Raw genomic sequence first — 19,355 nt, 5'->3', positions numbered from 1 at the left:
CTGGTTCATGCCGGCACGAATGCTGACATAAAAAAAGATGGCCCTCTCGGCCATAGATCAACCATCAAGCTCGAGCATCTCCTTGTGGCTGTTCTCAAACTAAACCCTTCTCTTCGGGGACAACTTGCTCATGTCGACCGTCATGATCTCCGCCTCCTTGGCCATGAAAGTGAGCGCCACCTATTTTCCTTTTGACTTCTCATTAATCTGTTCAATCTCGAGCTTCTTTCTTTGGACGTTCTCCTTGGTCTTGAGCTTCTTCTTTTGTATCTCGATGTAGCCCTTCATTTGTTCCTCTTTTTCTTGTGGCTTGCTCTCCTCCCTTGCTTCCTTTTGAGTCATGAACCCTTGCAAAGTTTCTTGCAATGCAAATGTCGTTGCATCGCGCTTCTAATCCAACTTGGAGTTGGTTTTCCCCTCAACCGCTTATGTCCTTCAACATGCTCAACGATGGCATACGGCCCTCCATTAATCTTTAGGGAGGCATATTGGTCCTTGAACATGGGGCAACCATTAATGATCATCCAACATTGGGTGAGGGTTAATGGCTTCTCCCCATGTTGGGCCTTGAATGCTTCGAAAGCTTGGTATGCCTACAAACAAACACGAACAAAACAATGTACATTTATATGCAAGCATCAATCAACGGACATTCAATGGAACCATCAGGCAATGGAAATGAAAATGAAGGAGAAGGATTTGTATACAATGTCTTCGATGCCTAGGCTAATCACGGGACGGCCTTCGATGCTCTCAAGGGTGGGAAAAAACTTGTTGCACTCTTGGTAGATGAATCCCCACCTCTTTGACATCATCGAACCATGGTTGCTCTCAAACATGTAGGGCAGGAACTTCCTACGTTCATGGAATTTTCTATGAACTCTTACCCAAAATGGTGATCCTTTTTGCTCGACGCCGATCTTGGGATCTTATCCAATGTTGCTCCAAGCTTTGCAAATTAACATGTCCTCATCCTTTGTGTATGCCTTGGTCCGAATGCTTTGCCGCCTCTTCTTCTGTGCACTAGCTTGTTCAGTGAGTTCATCGGAAAACAAAGGCTCCCCCTCGATGTCGGCATCATCTTCTTCCTCTTGACCATGGTCGTTTGGCCATCGGTGTCATCAAGGATGAAGTGGTCGGCGATGCCCTCTTTGTCATGCGTGAATTGGGTGTGGCCATCTTGGCTTTGGATCTCGTCGGCAACCTAGCCATGGCCCTCGAAAATGTTCTCCAAGATGAAATCAATGGGCGAGTCATCATGTGTCACCCTCAGGGTCGGCGTATTGTAGAACAGGTGGCGGGTGTCGGGAAGGTTGCCCATAGGGATCTCCAGAGGTTGCTTCCTTTGCGTCCCGATGGATGACCCACCAGCCACAGTTGTGGTGTTAAGGTCGATGGCTGCGTGCACAGGAGTTGTTGGTGTGACCACACTTCCTTCCGGCGAGATGTCTCTAGGCGACGTGAAGAAGTGGGATGGGGCCATGTCATAATGGGGAGGGAAATTGTGCATTTGAGGCCTGGTGGAGGTGCGCGACGACTATGCCTGTGGTGGACGGGCAGCCGATGAGTCTGTGCTCGCCGCGGCCATGGCGGCGGCAAGAATGGTCGGCTTGTTACGAGGGTATCCTAGCATGGTGAGGGCACGTTGTGTCGCCTTGGCGAGGAGGTCCTCATTCTCCTTAATGACGGCCTCCTGTTGAGCGGTCGTGGCATCTCTTTCATTGGCCAAGACCTTCCTCTGGCCAGCCCTCATCGTGGATAGTATGGCCCGTGGCTCCGGCGTGAGCTCCTTCTTGGGAAGCTTCTTCCGCAAGGACTGTGGCGGCGGGGGTTGGCGCGTCATCCATGGCGAGCGGGTGGATGGCGAGAGGGTGGGAAGGGTTTTGGGATAGATGGGTGAATAGGGTGGATGTGCCACCGATGGGCGGGCCAGGAGAGGACATGGTCACGCATCACGCACGTCTGCGCCGACTCAAACCCGTCCCTAATTTGGGCCTGAAATGGGCCTCCGGTGAACAAAAATCGGATGCGCGTCTGTTTGCGTCGGTGCACTGGCCAATGTTTCTATCCGTTTCGACCAAAACCAATGCATGCGGACAAAATGCGTCAACGCAATGGTGTTGCCCTAATACTCTACTCACACATGTCTTCTCCATTTAGTTTGGAAGTTTGAATGCAATTTATCTATTGAATCAAAAGTCTAATTAGGATCCGTTTGCATCTGTGTGTGTCTCACGATTAATACTATGAAGTAAGACCACTCTTGAGTATATCATACATGTTTTAAACAATTAAATCTGAAATACGATAAAACTCTATGGGACATATTGCAAAAATGGTTGGAAATCATGAAAAATTTTGACAACAAGTGATCAACGGTTACAGTCACGAGAATTTTTTTGGCAAAGAATTGACCTTTGTGGTATTGTTAAAAAAACAAAATGTGCACTATATCAAAGTTAGTATTCACTCTATATTGTCAGGAAAAATTTGTTTTTCGCTCAGATTTTTTACGGGAGTTTATATATGTCGAAATTTTTATACGAGTTTGTTCGAGAAGTAATTCAAAGATTATAACTTAATTTTTGTATCAGTTTCATCATTTATTAGAATTCAAATTTTAAATCATGCAAATACATTCAAGATTGGCTTTGTTTGGAAGGCTTCATTACCAGAAACATAAATATGTAAACAGATCATGAATCCTAGTTATCTTTCCCATGGAGCACGCATTCTGAACAAATAGAACGCGCTCTCGTCACCTCCAGGGGGGGGGGGCTCGGGCGCCCTAGCCGCCGCAGCCTCCAGGCCCTCCCGCCCCCCTGATTCCCCGCAGCCGCCGGAGGAGGCCGAAGCTCGCCCGGCGGACGGCGAACCTTCCTCCTCTCCTCGTGATGGGATCCTCTGGCCGATACGTCATGGCGAACCTGGTCGCAAGGCGTGGAGGCGGAGTGGGCGTGATGGGGCGGCGACCCGATCGAATTCCGGCGGCGGTTGTGTCTCCACGGCTGCGGGGCAGCATGGGGACGGCCATGGCGGCTGGCGGTGGCGGATCTGGGCCCCCACCCCAGATCGGTTCCCCTCCAGATGGTGTGGGCTCGGGCGCCAGCCTGGCGGCCCTGAGTGGCGGTGGGCGTGCGCCGAGGTTGCCCCCACTCACCAGCGTGGTCGGGGGTGGCCAGAGGTGTGTGCGTGAGGCCGGCATCGTTCGGAGTTGGCTCTGGCGTGCGCGGCGGTGGGAATCTGGCAGGCGGCGGCCGGCTGTGAATCCCGGTAGCGTCATCTCCGACTCGAACTGCTCCGGTTCGTGCTAGTTCCAATACCTACCCTGTGCTGGCTAGACGGATCTGGCGGTGGGCATGGATCCCGGGGAAACTCCAGGCAGGCGTGGCGGCCGCACCGAAGTCGACGTCCTCGGCGCCGATTCCCTTCTTGGAGGCTTCGGTGTGGATCCTACGCCCCCACCTATGCCATGAGCGCAGGCGAAAGCCTCTGTTCCTCTGTTTGGGCGACAATGGCACTTTGGTGTCGTGTTCCTTCCTGAAGGCGTCGGCCGAGGACTGCTCAGGGTGGTGGAGTTGCTGGTAGTTCGGAGTCGACGCGAGATGGCATGTAGGTGGAGCGGTGTGGCATCAATAGTATCATCTGCGGTGGGTCTCGGCGGCATGGCGCAGTGGAGACTCTGCGTCCGATGCGCGGAGATGGACTTGTGCAGGAGGAGGAAGCGGTCTGGCGTCGTGGTGGCATTGACGGCAGATAGACCTGAAGGAAATATGCCCTAGAGGCAATAATAAAGTTATTATTTATTTCCTTATATCATCATAAATGTTCATTATTCATGCTATAATTGTATTAACCGGAAACATAATACATGTGTGAATACATAGACAAACAGAGTGTCACTAGTATGCCTCTACTTGACTAGCTCGTTGATCAAAGATGGTTATGTTTCCTAACCATAGACATGAGTTGTCATTTGATTAACGGGGTCACAATGGAGCGAGCAACTGACATATTGGAAATAATACATACTGATGTATGCAGTCCGATGAGTGTTGAGGCTCGCGGCGGGTATCATTATTTTCTGACCTTCACAGATTATTTGAGCAGATATGGGTATATCTACTTGATGAAACATAAGTCTGAAACATTTGGAAGTTCAAAGAACTTCAGAGTGAAGTGGAAAATCATCGTGACAAGAAAATAAAGTTTCTACGATCTGATCGCAGAGACAAATATTTGAGTTACGAGTTTGGTCTTCAATTAAAACAATGTGGAATAGTTTCACAAAATCATGCCACCTGGAACACCACAGCATAGTGGTGTGTCCGAACGTCATAACCGTACTATTATTGGATATAGTGCAATCTATGATGTTTCTTACCGATTAATCACTATAGTTTTGGGGTTATGCATTAGACACAACTGCAGTCACGTTAAAAAGGGCACCATCTAAATCCGTTGAGGTGACAACGTATGAACTATGGTTTGGCAAGAATCCAGAGTTTTCGTTTCTTAAAATTTGAGGTTGCAATGCTTATGTGGAAAAGTTTCAACCTGATAAGCTCAAACCCAAATCGGAGAAGTGCGTCTTCGTAGGATACCCAAAAGAAAATGTTGGGTACACCTTCTATCACAGATCCAAAGGCAAGTTATTCATTGCTGAGAATGGAACCTTTCTAGAGAAGGAGTTTCTCTCGAAAGAAGTGAGTGGGAGGAAAGTAGAACTTGATGAGGTAACTGTACCTGCTCCCTTATTGAAAAGTAGTTCATCACAGAAATCTGTTTCTGAGACTCCTACACCAATTAGTGAGGAAGTTAATGATGATGATCATGTAACTTCAAATCAAGTTACTACCGAACCTCGTAGGTAAACCAGAGTGAGATCCGCACCAGAGTGGTACGGTAATCATGTTCTGGAGGTCATGTTACTTGACCATGACGAACCTACGAACTATGAGGAAGCGATGATGAGCCCAGATTCCACGAAATGGCTTGAGGCCATGAAATCTGAGATGAGATCCATGTATAAGAACAAAGTATGGACTTTGATTGAATTGCCCAAAGATCGGCGAGCCATTGAGATTAAATGGATCTTCAAGAGGAAGACGGACATTGATAGTAGTGTTACTATCTACAAAGCTAGAATTGTCGCAAAAGGTTTTCGACAAGTTCAAGGTGTTGACTACGATGAGTTTCTCACTCGTATCTATGCTTAAGTCTGTCCGAATCATGTTAGCAATTGCCACATTTTATGAAATCTGGCAAATGGATAAACAAAACTGCATTCCTTAATGGATTTATAAAAGAAGAGTTGTATATGATGCAACCAGAAGGTTTTGTCAATCCTAAAGGTGCTAACAAAATATGCAAGCTCCAGCGATCCATCTATGGACTGGTGCAAGCATCTCGGAGTTGGAATATATGCTTTGATAAGTTGATCAAAGCATATAGTTTTATACAGACTTGCGGTGAAGCCTGTATTTACAAGAAAGTGAGTGGGAGCACTACATCATTTCTGATAAGTATATGTGAATGACATATTGTTGATCGGAGATAATGTAGAATTATTCTGCAAAGCATAAAGGAGTGTTTGAAAGGAGTTTTTCAAAGAAAGACCTCGGTGAAGCTGCTTACATATTGAGCATCAAGATCTATAGAGATAGATCAAGACGCTTGATAAGTTTTTCAATGAGTACATACCTTGACAAGATTTTGAAGTAGTTCAAAATGGAACAGTCAAAGAAAGAGTTCTTGCCTGTGTTACAAGGTGTGAAACTGAGTAAGACTGAAAGCCCGACCACGGCAGAAGATAGAAAGAGAATGAAAGTCATTCCCTATGCCTCGGCCATAGGTTCTATAAAATATGCCATGCTATGTACCAGATCTATTCTATACCCTACACTGTTTTTGGCAAGGGAGTACAACAGTGATCTAGGAGTAGATCACTAGACAGCGGTCAAAATTATCCTTAGTGGAATAAGGATATGTTTCTCGATTATAGAGGTGACAAAAAGGTTCGTCGTAAAGGGTTACGTCACTGCAAATTTTGACACTGATCCAGATGACTCTAAATCTCAATCTGGATACATATTGAAAGTGGGAGCAATTAGCTAGAGTAGCTTCGTGCGGAGCATTGTTGACATAGAAATTTGAAAAATACTTACGGATCTGAATGTGGCAGACCCGTTGACTAAACTTCTCTCACAAGCAAAACATGATCACACCTTAGTACTCTTTGGGTATTAATCACATAGCGATGTGAACTAGATTATTGACTCTAGTAACCCTTTGGGTGTTGGTCACATGTCGATGTGAACTATGGGTGTTAATCACATGGTGATGTGAACTATTGGTATTAAATCACATGGCGATGTGAACTAGATTATTGACTCTAGTGCAAGTGGGAGACCGAAGGAAATATGCCCTAGAGGCAATAATAAAGTTATTATTTATTTCCTTATATCATGATAAATGTTTATTATACATGCTAGAATTGTATTAACCGGAAACATAATACATGTGTGAATACATAGACAAACAGAGTGTCACTAGTATGCCTCTACTTGACTAGCTCGTTGATCAAAGATGGTTATGTTTCCTAACCATAGACATGAGTTGTCATTTGATTAACGGGATCACATCATTAGGAGAATGATGTGATTGACTTGAATCATTCCGTTAGCTTAGCACTTGATCGTTTAGTTTGTTGCTATTGCTTTCTTCATGACTTATACATGTTCCTATGACTATGAGATTATACAACTCCCGTTTACCGGAGGAACACTTTGTGTGCTACCAAACGTCACAACGTAACTGGGTGATTATAAAGGTGCTCTACAGGTGTCTCCGAAGGTACTTGTTGGGTTGACGTATTTCGAGATTAGGATTTGTCACTCCGATTGTCGGAGAGGTATCTCTGGGCTCACTCGGTAATGCACATCACTTAAAGCCTTGCAAGCATTGCAACTAATGAGTTAGTTGCAGAATGATGTATTACGGAACGAGTAAAGAGACTTGCCGGTAACGAGACTGAACTAGGTATTGAGATACCGACGATCGAATCTTGGGCAAGTAACATACCGATGACAAAGGGAACAACGTATGCTGTTATGCGGTTTGACCGATAAAGATCTTCGTAGAATATGTAGGAGCCAATATGAGCATCCAGGTTCCGCTATTGGTTATTGACCATAGACGTGTCTCGGTCATGTCTACATAGTTCTCGAACCCGTAGGGTCCGCACGCTTAAAGTTCGATGACGGTTATATTATGAGTTTATGTGTTATGATGTACCAAAGGAGTTTGGAGTCTCGGATGAGATCGGGGACATGATGAGGAGTCTCGAAATGGTCGAGACGTAAAATCGATATATTGGACGACTATATTCGGACATCGGAAAGGTTCCGAGTGATTCGGGTATTTTTGGTAGTACCGGGGAGTTACGGGAATTCATATTGGCCCTTAATGGGCCATACCGGAAAGGAGAGAAAGGCCTCAAAGGGTGGCCGTACCCCTCCCCATGGGCTGGTCCGAATTGGACTAGGGAGGGGGCGCCCCCTTCCTTCCTTCTCTTTTTCCCTTCCCTTTCCTTCCCTCCTACTCCTACTACTTGGAAGGGCTCCTAGTTCTACTAGGAAAGGGGGAATCCTACTCCCGGTGGGAGTAGGACTCCCCTAGGGTGCGCCATAAAGAGGGCTGGCCCCTCCCCTCCTCCACTCCTTTATATGCGTGGCCAGGGGGCACCCCATAGATACAACAATTGATCCCTTGGATATCTTAGTCGTGTGCGGTGCCCCCCTCCACCATAATCCTCCTCGGTCATATCGTAGAGGTGCTTAGGCGAAGCCCTGCGTCGGTAGAACATCATCATCGTCACCACGCCGTCGTGCTGATGGAACTCTCCCTCAAAGTTCGGCTGGATCGGAGTTCAAGGGACATCATCGAGTTGAACGTGTGCAGAACTCGGAGGTGCCATGCATTCGGTACTTGATCGGTCGGATCGTGAAGATGTACGACTACATCAACCGCGTTGTGCTAACGCTTCCGCTTTCGGTCTACGAGGGTACGTGGACAACACTCTCTCCTCTCGTTGCTATGCATCACCATGATCTTGCATGTGCGTAGGAATTTTTTTAAATTACTACGTTCCCCAACAAGACCATGAAAGGTAGATGCAGCAGTACATCTCTGAAGATGGATTGGTGGCAGGTGGCTGCGGCGGCCTCATACCCGGCAGGCGTCCTGGTTGAGGAGTGCGCCGGACCGGTGGGTGCCCCATACTCCGCAGGCGTCCTGGATGGGACCTTTGGTCTTAGATGTTAGGTTTGGCTGCGAGGTCTATTTGGTATTAAGCCCAAACTATCTGCATCCCTTCATCATTTGGATAGGAATAATGACAGATGTTGCCTAGACGGTGGCTTTAGTCTTGCTGTTGTATTACTTTGTAATGTCTTGTGTGAATAATGTCTTGTAGGAATAAAGTGGCTGCATGCAAGGGTACTAAAATCAAAGTATTACCCAAACGGAGAGATTCTAGACACTGTCTTTGCATCGGATGCATCCCAATCATGGAGGGGTATTGAGTTTGGCTTAGAGTTGCACAAGAAGGGATTAATATGGAGGATTGGGAATGGAAGGAACATCCAGATCCAAAGGGATCAATGGATCCCAAGACAGGAGGGACTGAAAGCGGCCCACTTCATCCGCAGATCGAGGTTGCGATGGGTAAACCAACTCATTGATCCCACCACAAGGAGCTGGAACCAGGAACTAGTCTCTCAGATCTTCAACCCATGTGATGCTCATGAAATCCTGAACATCAGAATCCCAACAAGAGAAACTGAAGATTGCATAGCATGGCATTTCGAAAAGTCAGGCATCTTTACAGTGAAGAGTGCGTACAAGTTGGCCATGGCTCTGAAGGAATCGGGGGAACAAACATCCAGCTCGTCGGCTAACTCAAATGATAGGAGCTCATGGGATCTCATTTGGAAAGCGAAAATTCCGGGGAAAGTTAAAAAAATTTCTTGGAGAGTTGCGACTAACACCTTGGCCACGAAGGTGAACAAATGCAAACATACACTTGTACACGACAAGAGGTGTGCCATATGCGGCAATGTTGGCGCCGCCTCCTCGTAGCGCCGCCTCTTCTTCTTCCTCCTCTCCCACAATTCTCTCTTCTCTCTTAGTTTCTCTCAAGAACACTCTGATAAACACAAAGACACACACACACACACACACATCCACCAAGGAAGAGTACCAACCAGCTTTGCCGTGAGACACTTCCTTGACAACCACAAGTGTTACATTTTGGCCACAGCCTTTCGGCCCCTTTTCTCATTACTTTACATCCAACATATATACAACAGGGGTTGGCCTCACGCACCCACTAACTACTGGAGGCAAGTCCGGCCACTAACACCACGTAACCCATGCCCGGCTAACTACCCTAGAATCTCTCCGGGCTAGCTAACAGCTTATCCATGCAGCCACTAACTAACCCATGCATGCATGCATTTGACTGATTAAACACAATACTATTGTAGCTTGCACGCACACACACGGCCACATCTCTATGTGTGCACACTGCCGCAGCTACTACTATCTGGATGACTCAAAGCAAAACCAATTACCCACTTATACAATAAGGTTAACTCTATCAATCACCCCCTTAATCTTGTTGTCTCTTATTCTTCTCTTGAAGCCCATGATCGACGATGTCGTCGGCGCAACACGGATATGACCACCATTGCCATTTTGTCACGCCGATTACCACCGTCGCCTCTGGCCTCGACGAAAGGGACACCTTCTATTCATTCACCGTGAGTGTGCTACCGCGACACGCTCGCTACCGCATGTTTTGTTGGAAATATGCCCTAGAGGCAATAATAAATTAGTTATTATTATATTTCCTTGTTCATGATAATCGTTTATTATCCATGCTATAATTGTATTGATAGGAAACTCAGATACATGTGTGGATACATAGACAACACCTTGTCCCTAGTAAGCCTCTAGTTGACTAGCTCGTTGATCAATAGATGGTTACAGTTTCCTGATCATGGACATTGGATGTCATTGATAACGGGATCACATCATTAGGAGAATGATGTGATGGACAAGACCCAATCCTAAGCCTAGCACAAAGATCGTGTAGTTCGTATGCTAAAGCTTTTCTAATGTCAAGTATCATTTCCTTAGACCATGAGATTGTGCAACTCCCGGATACCGTAGGAATGCTTTGGGTGTACCAAACGCCACAACGTAACTGGGTGACTATAAAGGTGCACTACAGGTATCTCCGAAAGTGTCTGTTGGTTTGGCACGAATCGAGACTGGGATTTGTCACTCCGTGTAAGCGGAGAGGTATCTCTGGGCCCACTCGGTAGGACATCATCATAATGTGCACAATGTGATCAAGGAGTTGATCACGGGATGATGTGTTACGGAACGAGTAAAGAGACTTGCCGGTAACGAGATTGAACAAGGTATAGGGATACCGACGATCGAATCTCGGGCAAGTACAATACCGCTAGACAAAGGGAATTGTATACGAGATTGATTAAGTCCTTGACATCGTGGTTCATCCGATGAGATCATCGTGGAACATGTGGGAGCCAACATGGGTATCCAGATCCCGCTGTTGGTTATTGACCGGAGAACGTCTCGGTCATGTCTGCATGTCTCCCGAACCCGTAGGGTCTACACACTTAAGGTTCGATGACGCTAGGGTTGTAAAGGAAGTTTGTATGTGGTTACCGAATGTTGTTCGGAGTCCCGGATGAGATCCCGGACGTCACGAGGAGTTCCGGAATGGTCCGGAGGTAAAGATTTATATATGGGAAGTCCTGTTTTGGTCACCGGAAGAGTTTTGGGGTTTATCGGTAACGTACCGGGACCACCGGGAGGGTCCCGGGGGTCCACCAAGTGGGGCCACATGCCCCGGAGGCTTGCATGGGCCAAGGGTGGTGAGGGACCAGCCCCTAAGTGGGCTGGTGCGCCTCCCACAAGGCCCAAGGCGCAGCAAAGGAGGAGAGAGGGGAAACCCTAGGCTTAGATGGGCCTAAGGCCCACCCTAGGGGCGCCCCCTCTCTCCCCCTCTTGGCCGCCTCCCCTTTCCCATCTAGGGCTGCCGCCCCCCTAGGGGTGGGAACCCTAGAGGGGGCTCACCCTCCTCCCTCTCCCCTATATATAGTGAGGCATGGGGCTGCCCATAATACGCGATCTGATCTCTGCCTGTTGGTGCAGCCTTCCCTCTCTTTCTCCTCATATCTCGCGGTGCTTGGCGAAGCCCTGCAGGATTGCCACGCTCCTCCATCACCACCACGCCGTTGTGACGCTGCTGGATGGAGTCTTCCTCAACCTCTCCCTCTCTCCTTGCTGGATCAAGGCATGGGAGACGTCACCGGGCTGTACGTGTGTTGAACGCGGAGGTGCCGTCCGTTCGGCACTTGGTCATCGGTGATTTGGATCACGACGAGTACGACTCCATCAACCCCGTTCACTTGAACGCTTCCGCTTAGCGATCTACAAGGGTATGTAGATGCACTCTCCTTCCCCTCGTTGCTGGTCTCTCCATAGATAGATCTTGGTGACACGTAGGAAAATTTTGAATTTCTGCTACGTTCCGCAACATGTTTGCCACCGGTGCCGCACCTCGCCGATGACTCTCCTCCATGGTCCTCACCGGTGCCGCAACTCGCCGGTGACTCAGCTCCATGTTGCCGACGATGACGCACCTTGTCGCCGACTCGGACATGGAACTCCTTTCACCTCCATGTTGTCGACGATGACGCACCTTGTCGACGACTCCGACATGGAACTCCTCATGGTAATGGCCTCCGCTCCATGGCCATCACCTCCTTGCCGCCGGTGACGCAACTTACCGGGCAGCATACCTTTTCTCCATCGCTCGTGACGCAGCTCGACGATGATGGGGACACGCACCGGCCGCTAGCAGCATCGCGCCGCCAACGGCGTCCACCTTGGGCCGCCGGTCTCCACCTCATATGGAGTCCGCCGCACCGTCGTCGTCGCCTCGGATCAACAAGGCTCTGATGCCAATTGTTGGCGCCGCCTCCTCATAGCGCCGCCTCTTCTTCTTCCTCCTCTCACACAATTCTCTCTTCTCTCTTAGTTTCTCTCAAGAACACTCTGATAAACACAAAGACACACACACACACACACACACATCCACCAAGGAAGAGTACCAACCAGCTTTGCCGTGAGACACTTCCTTGACAACCACAAGTGTTACATTTTGGCCACAGCCCTTTCGGCCCCTTTTCTCATTACTTTACATCCAACATATATACAACAGGGGTTGGCCTCACGCACCCACTAACTACTGGAGGCAAGTCCGGCCACTAACACCACGTAACCCATGCCCGGCTAACTACCCTAGAATCTCTCCGGGCTAGCTAACAGCTTATCCATGCAGCCACTAACTAACCCATGCATGCATGCATTTGACTGATTAAACACAATACTATTGTAGCTTGCACGCACACACACGGCCACATCTCTATGTGTGCACACTTCCGCAGCTACTACTATCTGGATGACTCAAAGCAAAACCAATTACCCACTTATACAATAAGGTTAACTCTATCAGGCAATGCTGATGAAAATGAGTTTCATGCAGTGGTGCAATGCACTAAAAGCAAAGCATTGAGGTATATGATGAGAGACCACTGGAACCTTCCGAAAAAACAAGCTTTCAGATATACAGGTGAAGACTGGCTGCAAGTATTGCTTAATACGTGCGACGCGGAAACGCGTAGCAAAATTCTGCTCCTGCTCTGGCGTGCATGGTTCCTGCATGATAACATAGTACACGGAAACGACAAAGAACCGGCCTCGGCATCAGTGAAATTCCTAGTCAGATATGAACAAGAAATCAAGGAGGCCCACATTCGGTCGGAATGTGTGAAAGGAACCTGTGTCATAAATCAGTTTGGGGATCAAAACCTACCCCCTCTGGAGCAAGAGCCTGCGCGCTGGTTATGCCCACCTGAGGGGACGATCAAATTAAATACAGATGCTGGTTTCGATGCAGTCTCGGGGCGCGGCACATGTGGCGCAGTTGCAAGAGACCACCGGGGATTGCCTATCCTATCGATGGGCTGCATGCTGGATCATTGCCAATCGGCCGAGGAGGCAGAAGGATTGGCAGCTCTGACGGGTCTCAGGGAGCTGTCGAAACATCATGATGGCTCACTGGAGTTGGAGATGGATTGCCTGGAGCTGGCCGAGGCACTGGCACCAGGAAAGTCAAATCAGTCTGCCTTGTTCTCAATAGTTGAAGATATCAAGGTGGCGTTATCTAGCTTCTCCTCCTACAAGGTTGGGTGGACGAGAAGGGCGCAAAACAAGCTAGCACACTGCCTAGCAAAGCGAGCAAAAGAGATCGGGGACTTTTTCTTATTGGGTTCAGTACCTGACGATCAAACTGTAATCTGGTTGGATGATTGTAAGATTTGAATAGTATGGGGCTGTTATGACCGGCCAGGTCTATGGCCGCCGCAGGCCCAACAGGCAGGATTAGACCCGCAAGTTATCTTAGTTTTATTCAGATTAGGCAAGTTATCTCAGGATTGATTCTTCTACAAGTTATCTAGGATATAAATATAGATTGTAAGACTCTTTTGGATTCAGGCAATAAAGACTATTATTATCTTTTGTTGCCCGGCTCCTAGAGGAGCCGGAAACCCTAGCCGCCGCCGCCCTCAACCCTAGCCGCGACGGCGCCCTGCCGCCGGCGCGCCCGCTCCTCGCCACGCCCACTCCCTCCTTGCCCCTACAACATACGTAGTAGAGCCGGTAGGAACCCTAGCCCTACCAATTTCAGAGACCACGTTGCGATCATGTCGATGCCGCCATCACCGCCGCCGCTGCCCGTCGGCACCACCGCGCCCATGACGACGGCGCCAAGCATCACCGCGCCGACCGCATCCGCCGGGACCTCGCTGGCGTGTCCTGTCTCCTCCTCGGCACTACCTGCACCGGCGTCTCTGGGCGCATCTCCACCATCGCCGCTGGCCGCCTTGTCTCCGGAGCAACTCGCCGCCACGCTACATCACCTCGTCACCGCCGTCCACGGGCTTCAGCTCCACCAGCAATATGGGGCCGGGGCCTATGCTCAACCGCCATCGGCCCCGATCGCCGCCCCTGGTCTTCTCCTACAGCAGCAGCCGCAGTACGGGGGCGGGGCGAGCCCCTTCGCGCCACCACCAGGACCGTACCAGGGCGCGGCCGCGTACGGCGGGCCCCCGTTCGGGCCGATCTAGGCGGGATTGGCATCCGGGCCAGCGCCGGCCGCGGCGCCCCTCTGGCCTTTGCCGCCGGCCACCTCGGCCGCCTCCTGGCTGCAGCAGTCGCCGCCCACCGTCTGGCCGGTTCAGCAGACGCCGTTCCCCGCATGGCCGGCCCAGCAGCCGCCGCCGACGGCGTCCCAAGGCCTGCGTCCACCGCCGTTCTCCGCGCCCTCATCAGCCGGGACCACCTCGGGCGCGGCCTCGACTACCGGGTTACCGATCCATCAAGTCCGGTTTCCCCCGTCCCCGTCCCCCCTGCCAACATGGGCGGCGGGGTCTTCGCCTTCACCGGTCTACACCACGACCGCGGTTGAGCCGACTCCGTTTCCGCAGTTCGGCAGGCCATCCGGCCCCGCCGGCCAGTACCCGAAGTACTCCGATCAGGCACCCCCGGCTTCACTCTTCCGAGCCCCCGCACCTGCTCAGCACGGCGGGCCGCAGCAGACACCGCCGCGGTTCGCCAAACTCGACTTCGCCACCTACAAGGGCACGGAGGACCGCCTCAACTGGCTCAACCAGTGCGAACAGTTCTTTCGAGGGCAGCGGACGCTCGCTTCAGATCGTAACTGGCTCGCGTCCTATCATCTTCGAGGCGCAGCACAGACCTGGTACTACGCCCTCGAGCAGGATGAGGGCGGCATGCCACCGTGGGAGCGCTTCCGGGAGCTCTGTCTTCTCCGTTTTGGGCCTCCTATCCGCGGGAGCCGACTAGCGGCCCTCGGCCGTTTACCATTCACATCTACGGTGCAGGACTACGCCGATCGCTTCCAGGCCCTGGCATGCCACGCGCCGGGCGTCTCCGCGACCCAGCGCGCCGAGCTCTTTGTGGGCGGTCTGCCGGACCATATCCGCGTGGACGTCGAGCTCCGGGATCCCCCGATCTCCAGACGGCCATGTACTACGCCCGGGCCTTCGAGCAGCGGGCCCAAGCACTGCAGCCGCCACTCGGACGGAGTGGCCGCCAGCCCAGTCGGCCAGCACCGACTTCCTCAGCCCCGGGTTGGCCTCTCCCATCCGCGACGGCCACATCCCCGGCTGCCACACGGCCCTTCCGTCGGCTGTCACCGGCCGAGCAGCAGGAGCGTTGCCATCAGGGTCTCTGCTTCAACTGCGATGAGCCCTATACGCCGACCCATGTCTGCCCCCGCCTCTTTTATTTAGAGACGGTCGACTACACCGAGGAGAACGACTCGCCCGACCCGTTACATCCGCCTGCGGCGCCCGAGGACGCGGCTGCGGATTCCGCAGCGACGGCGTGCGTCGTCTCCCTTCACGCCCTGGCCGGCATCCGGGGCGAGCAGACCATGCTGCTGCCGGTGACGATCCATGGCGAGCGCCTGGAGGCCCTGCTAGATACGGGCTCCACACACAACTTTCTGCCCGAATCGACCATGCGTCGTCTAGCCCTCCCGACGACGGGCGGGGAGCGCCTGCGGATCACAGTGGCGAACGGTGATCGCCTCCGGTGCCATGGGCTAGCCCGCGACGTTCCCATCTCCATCGGCGGCGAACACTTTTCCATCACTTGTGCAGGGATCGATCTCGGCTACTTCGACTTCATCCTCGGGGTGGACTTTCTCCGGACCCTTGGCCCCATCCTATGGGATTTCGACGCACTCATGATGACATTCTGGCGGCAGGGCCGCCGCATCCGGTGGGAGGGCATTGGGGGCGCCGCGGCTGCCGTGCCACACCTCCAGCTAGCTGCCGCGTCCTCGGAGGCTGAGCACCCCCTGCTGGATTCTCTTCTGGAGCAGCACAGCGACCTCTTCGACGCTCCGCGGGGTCTTCCGCCTGCCCGGGTGTACGACCATCATATTCACCTCGTACCAGGCTCCACTTCGGTGGCGGTACGGCCCTACCGCTACCCCCAGCTGCAGAAGGATGAGTTGGAGCGCCAGTGTGCCCTAATGCTCGCCGCAGGCATCATCCGGATCTCCACGTCACCCTTCACGGCGCCGGTGCTTCTCGTCCGTAAGTCCGACGGCACATGGCGCTTCTGCATCGACTACCACGCCTTTAACGCACTCACGCTCAAGGACAAGTTCCCTATACCGGTGGTCGACGAGCTCTTGGATGAGCTCCATGGGGCACGCTTCTTCACCAAGCTCGATCTTCGGTCGGGCTATCATCAGGTGCGCATGCATCCGGACGACATCGCCAAGACGGCGTTTCGCACCCACCATGGCCACTTCGAGTCCTTGGTGATGCCTTTCGGCCTCGCCAACGCCCGGCGACTTTCCAAGCCCTGATGAACGACGTCCTTCGACCCTACTTACGGCGGTTTGTGCTTGTTTTCTTTGATGACATTCTTATCTACAGCGCCACCTGGGCCGAACATCTCCAACACGTCGCCATCGTCTTCAACGAGCTTCGGGCGCACCACCTCCACCTTAAGCGCTCAAAGTGCTCGTTCGGGACACCTACCGTCGCCTACCTCGGCCATGTCATCTCGGCCGACAGAGTGGCTATGGACGCCGATACGGTGGCGGCCGTCTCCGCCTGGCCGACGCCTCACTCACCGCGGGCTCTCCGCGGGTTCCTCGGACTCGCTGGCTACTACCGGAAATTTATCCGGGAGTTCGGACTCATCGCGGCGCCCCTCACGTGGTTGCTTCGCCGCGACGCCTTCGCCTGGGATGCTGAGGCGATGACGGCATTCGAGGCCCTCAAGGGGGCCCTCACGACGGGCCCCGTCCTCCAGATGCCCGACTTTGACCGTCCGTTTGTGGTGGACTGTGACGCCTCGGGCGCTGGGTTCGGCGCCGTACTTCATCAGGGCGATGGGCCCCTCGCCTTCTTCAGCCGGCCTTTCGCTCTGCGCCATCTTAAGTTGGCCGCTTACGAGCGGGAGCTCATTGGCCTCGTCCAGGCCGTGCGTCATTGGCGGCCATACTTGTGGGGGCGGACCTTCCACATTCGCACGGACCACTACAGCCTGAAGTTCTTGCTGGATCAACGGCTGTCGACCGTTCCGCAGCACCAGTGGATCAGCAAGCTCTTCGGCTTCGACTTCTCGCGATTCCGACCTTGCGCCAACCGCCGACGCGTCCGCCGGGACGGCCCTGTGCATCCGCTCCGGGCCATCGTTCGGTCTCTTCACCGACATTCGACACGCCACTGCGACGGCCGATGACGCCGCACTTCTTCAGCAGCAGCTCGCGGCCGGCGACTTGGAGGAGCCCTGGTGCTTCTCTGACGGACTGCTCCTGCATGGACGCCGGATCTTTGTTCCGGCGCATGATGATCTCCGTCACCAGGTGTTGCAGCTCGCTCACTTGGCGGGCCATGAGGGTGTGCAGAAAACCCTCCATAGTCTTCGCGCCGACTTCTACATCCCTGGCGATCGTGCCCTGGTCCGCGACTGGGTTCGGTCTTGTCAGACTTGCCAGCGCAACAAGACAGAGACCCTAAGACCGGCGGGGCTCCTTCAGCCCTTGGAGGTGTCGTCTCAGGATTGGGCGGATATCTCCTTGGACTTCATCGAGGGCCTTCCCAAGGTAGGGGGCAAGTCAGTCATCCTCACGGTGGTCAATCGCTTCTCTAAGTACGCCCACTTCATCGCGTTGGGCCATCCGTACACAGCGGCATCCGTGGCCCGGGCCTTCTTCGAAGGCATAGTCCGTCTACACGGGTTCCCGACGTCGATCGTTAGTGATCGGGACCCAGTCTTCACGGGCCATGTCTGGCGTGACCTCTTCAGGATGGCGGGTGTCCAGCTCCGCCTGAGTACGGCGTTCCATCCTCAGACGGACGATCAGTCTGAGGTGGTTAACAAGGTCATTGCCATGTATTTGCGTTGTGTGACAGGTGATCGACCTCGCGCTTGGGTGGACTGGCTATCTTGGGCGGAGTACTGCTACAAAACTTCTTATCACTCCGCCCTGCGCGCGACGCCATTTGAGGTGGTCTATGGTCGACCACCCCCGCCTATACTTCCGGTCGACCCGGAGACGGCTCGGACAGCAGTAGCGGGTGACCTTATCCGCACCCGTGATGAGATGCTGGCTGAGGTCCGTCAGCATCTCCTTCAGGCCCAGCAGAGGGCCAAGCACTAATACGACGATCATCATCGCGAGGCGGAGTTCACAGTGGGTGACTGGGTGTGGCTGCGTCTTCTCCACCGCTCTACGCAGTCACTGGACCCGCGCGCAAAGCACAAGCTTGGCCCTCACTACGCCGGGCCCTTCCCTGTCGTGGAGCGCATTGGGAAGGTGGCCTATCGTCTTCAGCTTCCAGCCCGTGCCCGCATCCACTACGTGTTCCATGTGGGGCTGCTCAAACCTTTCCTGGCGAGCCACCGGCGGCTCCTCCGACGCTTCCTCCAACCGCCGATGGTCGCATTCTTCCAGAGCCAGCAAAGGTGTTGCAGGCTCAGCTCCGTCGTGGCGTCTGGTTCATCCTAATTCAGTGGGCGGGCCTTCCGGAGGAGGAGGCGACTTGGGAGCAGCGTGAGGATTTCCGTCAACACTATCCAGACTTTCAGCTCGAGGACGAGCTGTTTGCGCAGGCGGGGAGAGATGTTATGACCGGCCAGGTCTATGGCCGCCGCAGGCCCAACAGGCAGGATTAGACCCGCAAGTTATCTTAGTTTTATTCAGATTAGGCATGTTATCTCAGGATTGATTCTTCTACAAGTTATTTAGGATATAAATATAGATTGTAAGACTCTTTTGGATTCAGGCAATAAAGACGATTATTATCTTTTGTTGCCCGGCTCCTAGAGGAGCCGGAAACCCTAGCCGCCGCAGCCTAGCCGCCGCCTCCCTCAACCCTAGCCGCGACGGCGCCTTGCCGCCGGCGCGCCCGCTCGTCGCCGCGCCCACTCCCTCCTTGCCCCTACAACCTACGCAGTAGAGCCGGTAGGAACCCTAGCCCTACCAGGGGCAGTGTTTCTCAAAAAAAAGTGGCTGCATGCATCGTCCTACATTTCTAAAAAAAGATCATGAATCTGACTACATGTTACAATATTTGAATCATATGAAAATAAATGAATGAGTTGAAGTGTCTAGCACGAATTACAGTGCTGCAATCAAC

Source organism: Triticum urartu, chromosome 7, assembly GCF_003073215.2.
Source record: "Triticum urartu cultivar G1812 chromosome 7, Tu2.1, whole genome shotgun sequence".
In the NCBI taxonomy this organism is placed as follows: domain Eukaryota; kingdom Viridiplantae; phylum Streptophyta; class Magnoliopsida; order Poales; family Poaceae; genus Triticum; species Triticum urartu.
Note: the sequence above shows the minus strand (reverse complement) of the source record.